The following is a 7,500-nucleotide window of genomic DNA, read 5'->3' on the forward strand; positions in this document are numbered from 1 at the left end:
CCATTCATTTTCAATGGCAGATGTACCAGGGGTCGGTGTCCGCCAGACGGCGGTGTGGTAGGCAAAAGGCGGGCCGGCTCGGCGAGCGTGCGTGCCCGGGAAAAAGGCCTCTTGGCCGGCGTGAGAGTTTAATAATAGCGGGCCGGCTCATCGAGCGTGCGTGCCCGGGAAAAGGGCCTCTTGGCCGGCGTGAGAGTTTAATAATAGCGGGCCGGCCCGGCGAGCGTGCGTGCCCGGGAAAAAGGCCTCCTTGCAGGCGTGAGCGTTTAATAATAGCGGGCCGGCCCGGCGAGCGTGCGTGCCCGGGAAAAAGGCCTCCTTGCAGGCGTGAGAGTTTAATAATAGCGGGCCGGCCCGGCGAGCGTGCGTGCCCGGGAAAAAGGCCTCCTTGCAGGCGTGAGAGTTTAATAATAGCGGGCCGGCTCGGCGAGCGTGCGTGCACGGGAAAAAGGCCTCTTGGCCGGCGTGAGAGTTTAATAATAGCGGGCCGGCCCGGCGAGCGTGCGTGCCCGGGAAAAAGGCCTCCTTGCAGGCGTGAGAGTTTAATAATAGCGGGCCGGCTCATCGAGCGTGCGTGCCCGGGAAAAGGGCCTCCTTGCAGGCGTGAGAGTTTAATAATAGCGGGCCGGCTCTGCGAGCGTGCGTGCCCGGGAAAAGGGCCTCTTGGCCGGCCTGAGCGTTTAATAATAGCGGGCCGGCTCATCGAGCGTGCGTGCCCGGGAAAAGGGCCTCTTGGCCGGCCTGAGCGTTTAATAATAGCGGGCCGGCCCCGCGAGCGTGCGTGCCCGGGAAAAAGGCCTCCTTGCAGGCGTGAGAGTTTAATAATAGCGGGCCGGCTCATCGAGCGTGCGTGCCCGGGAAAAGGGCCTCCTTGCAGGCGTGAGAGTTTAATAATAGCGGGCCGGCTCGGCGAGCGTGCGTGCCCGGGAAAAAGGCCTCTTGGCCGGCGTGAGAGTTTAATAATAGCGGGCCGGCCCCGCGAGCGTGCGTGCCCGGGAAAAAGGCCTCCTTGCAGGGGTGAGAGTTTAATAATAGCGGGCCGGCCCGGCGAGCGTGCGTGCCCGGGAAAAGGGCCTCTTGGCCGGCCTGAGCGTTTAATAATAGCGGGCCGGCCCGGCGAGCGTGCGTGCCCGGGAAAAAGGCCTCTTGGCCGGCTTGGGGGATTGAAAAAAAATCCCCCATTCATTTTCAACGGGAGGGGTCGGCGGTACCGCTTGGTGTCCGCCAGACGGCGGTGTGGTAGGCAAATGGCGGGCCTGCACGGCGAGCGTGCGTGCCCGGGAAAAAGGCCTCCTTGCAGGCGTGAGAGTTTAATAATAGCGGGCCGGCCCGGAGAGCGTGCGTGCCCGGGAAAAAGGCCTCTTGGCCGGCGTGAGAGTTTAATAATAGCGGGCCGGCCCGGCGAGCGTGCGTGCCCGGGAAAAAGGCCTCCTTGCAGGCGTGAGCGTTTAATAATAGCGGGCCGGCTCATCGAGCGTGCGTGCCCGGGAAAAGGGCCTCTTGGCCGGCGTGAGAGTTTAATAATAGCGGGCCGGCTCATCGAGCGTGCGTGCCCGGGAAAAAGGCCTCTTGGCCGGCTTGGGGGATTGTAAAAAAAAATCCCCCATTCATTTTCAACGGGAGGGGTCGGCGGTACCGCGTGGTGTCCGCCAGACGGCGGTGTGGTAGGCAAATGGCGGGCCTGCACGGCGAGCGTGCGTGCCCGGGAAAAAGGCCTCCTGGCCGGCGTGAGAGTTTAATAATAGCGGGCCGGCTCTGCGAGCGTGCGTGCCCGGGAAAAAGGCCTCCTTGCAGGCGTGAGCGTTTAATAATAGCGGGCCGGCTCATCGAGCGTGCGTGCCCGGGAAAAGGGCCTCTTGGCCGGCGTGAGAGTTTAATAATAGCGGGCCGGCTCATCGAGCGTGCGTGCCCGGGAAAAAGGCCTCTTGGCCGGCTTGGGGGATTGTAAAAAAAAATCCCCCATTCATTTTCAACGGGAGGGGTCGGCGGTACCGCGTGGTGTCCGCCAGACGGCGGTGTGGTAGGCAAATGGCGGGCCTGCACGGCGAGCGTGCGTGCCCGGGAAAAATGCCTCCTGGCCGGCGTGAGAGTTTAATAATAGCGGGCCGGCTCATCGAGCGTGCGTGCCCGGGAAAAAGGCCTCCTTGCAGGCGTGAGAGTTTAATAATAGCGGGCCGGCTCGGCGAGCGTGCGTGCCCGGGAAAAAGGCCTCCTTGCAGGCGTAAGAGTTTAATAATAGCGGGCCGGCTCATCGAGCGTGCGTGCCCGGGAAAAAGGCCTCTTGGCCGGCTTGGGGGATTGAAAAAAAATCCCCCATTCATTTTCAACGGGAGGGGTCGGCGGTACCGCTTGGTGTCCGCCAGACGGCGGTGTGGTAGGCAAATGGCGGGCCTGCACGGCGAGCGTGCGTGCCCGGGAAAAATGCCTCCTGGCCGGCGTGAGAGTTTAATAATAGCGGGCCGGCTCGGCGAGCGTGCGTGGCCGGGAAAAAGGCCTCTTGGCCGGCGTGAGAGTTTAATAATAGCGGGCTGGCTCGGCGAGCGTGCGTGCCCGGGAAAAGGGCCTCTTGGCCGGCGTGAGAGTTTAATAATAGCGGGCCGGCTCAGCGAGCGTGCGTGCCCGGGAAAAAGGCCTCCTTGCAGGCGTGAGAGTTTAATAATAGCGGGCCGGCTCATCGAGCGTGCGTGCCCGGGAAAAGGGCCTCTTGGCCGGCGTGAGAGTTTAATAATAGCGGGCCTGAGAGTTTAATAATAGCGGGCCGGCTCGGCGAGCGTGCGTGCCCGGGAAAAGGGCCTCTTGGCCGGCGTGAGAGTTTAATAATAGCGGGCCGGCTCATCGAGCGTGCGTGCCCGGGAAAAGGGCCTCTTGGCCGGCGTGAGAGTTTAATAATAGCGGGCCGGCCCGGCGAGCGTGCGTGCCCGGGAAAAAGGCCTCCTTGCAGGCGTGAGAGTTTAATAATAGCGGGCCGGCTCCGCGAGCGTGCGTGGCCGGGAAAAAGGCCTCTTGGCCGGCGTGAGAGTTTAATAATAGCGGGCCGGCTCATCGAGCGTGCGTGCCCGGGAAAAGGGCCTCTTGGCCGGCGTGAGAGTTTAATAATAGCGGGCCGGCTCATCGAGCGTGCGTGCCCGGGAAAAGGGCCTCTTGGCCGGCGTGAGAGTTTAATAATAGCGGGCCGGCCCGGCGAGCGTGCGTGCCCGGGAAAAAGGCCTCCTTGCAGGCGTGAGAGTTTAATAATAGCGGGCCGGCCCGGCGAGCGTGCGTGCCCGGGAAAAAGGCCTCCTTGCAGGCGTGAGAGTTTAATAATAGCGGGCCGGCCCGGCGAGCGTGCGTGCCCGGGAAAAAGGCCTCCTTGCAGGCGTGAGAGTTTAATAATAGCGGGCCGGCTCCGCGAGCGTGCGTGGCCGGGAAAAAGGCCTCTTGGCCGGCGTGAGAGTTTAATAATAGCGGGCCGGCTCATCGAGCGTGCGTGCCCGGGAAAAGGGCCTCTTGGCCGGCGTGAGAGTTTAATAATAGCGGGCCGGCTCATCGAGCGTGCGTGCCCGGGAAAAGGGCCTCTTGGCCGGCGTGAGAGTTTAATAATAGCGGGCCGGCCCGGCGAGCGTGCGTGCCCGGGAAAAAGGCCTCCTTGCAGGCGTGAGAGTTTAATAATAGCGGGCCGGCCCGGCGAGCGTGCGTGCCCGGGAAAAAGGCCTCCTTGCAGGCGTGAGAGTTTAATAATAGCGGGCCGGCTCATCGAGCGTGCGTGCCCGGGAAAAGGGCCTCTTGGCCGGCGTGAGAGTTTAATAATAGCGGGCCGGCTCATCGAGCGTGCGTGCCCGGGAAAAGGGCCTCTTGGCCGGCGTGAGAGTTTAATAATAGCGGGCCGGCCCGGCGAGCGTGCGTGCCCGGGAAAAAGGCCTCCTTGCAGGCGTGAGAGTTTAATAATAGCGGGCCGGCCCGGCGAGCGTGCGTGCCCGGGAAAAAGGCCTCCTTGCAGGCGTGAGAGTTTAATAATAGCGGGCCGGCCCGGCGAGCGTGCGTGCCCGGGAAAAAGGCCTCCTTGCAGGCGTGAGAGTTTAATAATAGCGGGCCGGCTCCGCGAGCGTGCGTGCCCGGGAAAAAGGCCTCCTTGCAGGCGTGAGAGTTCAATAATAGCGGGCCGGCCCGGCGAGCGTGCGTGCCCGGGAAAAAGGCCTCCTTGCAGGCGTGAGAGTTTAATAATAGCGGGCCGGCCCGGCGAGCGTGCGTGCCCGGGAAAAAGGCCTCTTGGCCGGCGTGAGAGTTTAATAATAGCGGGCCGGCCCCGCGAGCGTGCGTGCCCGGGAAAAAGGCCTCCTTGCAGGGGTGAGAGTTTAATAATAGCGGGCCGGCCCGGCGAGCGTGCGTGCCCGGGAAAAAGGCCTCTTGGCCGGCGTGGGAGATTGAAAAAATTCCCCCATTCATTTTCAATGGCGGGGGTACCAGGGGTAGAGCTGGGGGTACCAGGGGTAAAGAGCGGGCCGGCCCGGCGTGCGAGTTTGTCCGGAAAAGAGGCCTCTTGGTCGGATTGGGAGATTGAAAAAATTCCCCCATTCATTTTCAATGGCGGGGGTACCAGGGGTAGAGCTGGGGGTACCAGGGGTAAAGAGCGGGCCGGCCCGGCGTGCGAGTTTGGCCGGAAAAGAGGCCTCTTGGTCGGATTGGGAGATTGAAAAAATTCCCCCATTCATTTTCAATGGCGGGGGTACCAGGGGTAGAGCTGGGGGTACCAGGGGTAAAGAGCGGGCCGGCCCGGCGTGCGAGTTTGGCCGGAAAAGAGGCCTCTTGGTCGGATTGGGAGATTGAAAAATTTCCCCCATTCATTTTCAATGGCGGGGGTACCAGGGGTAGAGCTGGGGGTACCAGGGGTAAAGAGCGGGCCGGCCCGGCGTGCGAGTTTGGCCGGAAAAGAGGCCTCTTGGTCGGATTGGGAGATTGAAAAAATTCCCCCATTCATTTTCAATGGCGGGGGTACCAGGGGTAGAGCTGGGGGTACCAGGGGTAAAGAGCGGGCCGGCCCGGCGTGCGAGTTTGGCCGGAAAAGAGGCCTCTTGGTCGGATTGGGAGATTGAAAAAATTCCCCCATTCATTTTCAATGGCGGGGGTACCAGGGGTAGAGCTGGGGGTACCAGGGGTAAAGAGCGGGCCGGCCCGGCGTGCGAGTTTGGCCGGAAAAGAGGCCTCTTGGTCGGATTGGGAGATTGAAAAAATTCCCCCATTCATTTTCAATGGCGGGGGTACCAGGGGTAGAGCTGGGGGTACCAGGGGTAAAGAGCGGGCCGGCCCGGCGTGCGAGTGTGGCCGGGAAAGAGCCCTCCTGGCCGGCCTGGGAGATTGAAAAAAATTCCCCCATTCATTTTCAATGGCGGGGGTACCAGGGGTAAAGAGCGGGCCGGCCCAGCGTGCGAGTTTGGCCGGGAAAGGGGCCTCCTGGCCGGCCTGGGGGATTAAAAAAATTCCCCCATTCATTTTCAATGGCGGGGGTACCAGGGGTAGCAGTACCGATTTTGGTCGTTAGGGGCGCTGTAGTAGGTAAACCAGATATGCGGAGTTAGGGGGTCAAGAAGGCGAAAGGCTTAGAAAGTGACCGTTCACCAAAATACTTTCCGAAACGTATATAGGGGGGCATGTGTCGGACGAGTCACCATGCTTTCTCGATGCTGGAGGTACCAGGGGCACAAAGTTGGCCGGGAAAGATGCCTCTTAGGCGGATTGAAAGCATGAGAAAATGCCCCCCATTCATTTTCAATGGCGGAGAGCGGGCCGGCCCCGCAGCCGAGTGTGGCCGGCGGAGAGGCGTCTCGGTCGGATGAATGAAGCGTGGAGCCGGCCTCTGACGGCGGAGCTCCGCACTTTCGAATATTTTCTATCTCCCCCTCCGGGCGGTCGACGGCAGTTGGGAAGGCCGCCCGAGAGGCGCCCGGGGCGGATACCTCGGGCGAAAAGCCGGCCTCTGACGGCGGAGCTCCGCACTTTCGAATATTTTCTATTTCCCCCTCCGGGCGGTCGACGGCAGTTGGGAAGGCCGCCCGAGAGGCGCCCGGGGCGGATACCTCGGGCGAAAAGCCGGCCTCTGACGGCGGAGCTCCGCACTTTCGAATATTTTCTATTTCCCCCTCCGGGCGGCCGACGGCAGTTGGGAAGGCCGCCCGAGAGGCGCCCGGGGCGGATACCTCGGGCGAAAAGCCGGCCTCTGACGGCGGAGCTCCGCACTTTCGAATATTTTCTATTTCCCCCTCCGGGCGGCCGACGGCAGTTGGGAAGGCCGCCCGAGAGGCGCCCGGGGCGGATACCTCGGGCGAAAAGCCGGCCTCTGACGGCGGAGCTCCGCACTTTCGAATATTTTCTATTTCCCCCTCCGGGCGGCCGACGGCAGTTGGGAAGGCCGCCCGAGAGGCGCCCGGGGCGGATACCTCGGGCGAAAAGCCGGCCTCTGACGGCGGAGCTCCGCACTTTCGAATATTTTCTATTTCCCCCTCCGGGCGGCCGACGGCAGTTGGGAAGGCCGCCCGAGAGGCGCCCGGGGCGGATACCTCGGGCGAAAAGCCGGCCTCTGACGGCGGAGCTCCGCACTTTCGAATATTTTCTATTTCCCCCTCCGGGCGGCCGACGGCAGTTGGGAAGGCCGCCCGAGAGGCGCCCGGGGCGGATACCTCGGGCGAAAACCCGGCCTCTGACGGCGGAGCTCCGCACTTTCGAATATTTTCTATTTCCCCCTCCGGGCGGCCGACGGCAGTTGGGAAGGCCGCCCGAGAGGCGCCCCGGGGCGGATACCTCGGGCGAAAAGCCGGCCTCTGACGGCGGAGCTCCGCACTTTCGAATATTTTCTATTTCCCCCTCCGGGCGGCCGACGGCAGTTGGGAAGGCCGCCCGAGAGGCGCCCCGGGGCGGATACCTCGGGCGAAAAGCCGGCCTCTGACGGCGGAGCTCCGCACTTTCGAATATTTTCTATTTCCCCCTCCGGGCGGCCGACGGCAGTTGGGAAGGTCGCCCGAGAGGCGCCCCGGGGCGGATACCCCGGGCGAAAAGCCGGCCTCTGACGGCGGAGCTCCGCACTTTCGAATATTTTCTATTTCCCCCTCCGGGCGGCTGACGGCAGGTGGGAAGGCCGCCCATTCATTTTCAATGGCGGAGGTACCAGGGGTGCCGCTGAGGGTACCAGGGGTGCCGCTGAGGGTACCAGGGGTGCAGCTGAGGGTACCAGGGGTGCCGCTGAGGGTACCAGGGGTGCCGATGAGGGTACCAGGGGTACGGCTGAGGGTACCAGGGGTGCCGCTGAGGGTACCAGGGGTGCCGCTGAGGGTACCAGGGGTGCCGCTGAGGGTACCAGGGGTTCGGCTGAGGGTACCAGGGGTACGGCTGAGGGTACCAGGGGTGCCGCTGAGGGTACCAGGGGTGCCGCTGAGGGTACCAGGGGTGCGGCTGAGGGTACCAGGGGTAAGGCTGAGGGTACCAGGGGTGCCGCTGAGGGTACCAGGGGTGCGGCTGAGGGTACCAGGGGTA

This window comes from Hippocampus guttulatus, unplaced genomic scaffold (genome assembly GCF_054856545.1).
Source record: "Hippocampus guttulatus isolate MCC_2025c unplaced genomic scaffold, RoL_Hgut_1.0 HiC_scaffold_49, whole genome shotgun sequence".
Lineage (NCBI taxonomy): Eukaryota > Metazoa > Chordata > Actinopteri > Syngnathiformes > Syngnathidae > Hippocampus > Hippocampus guttulatus.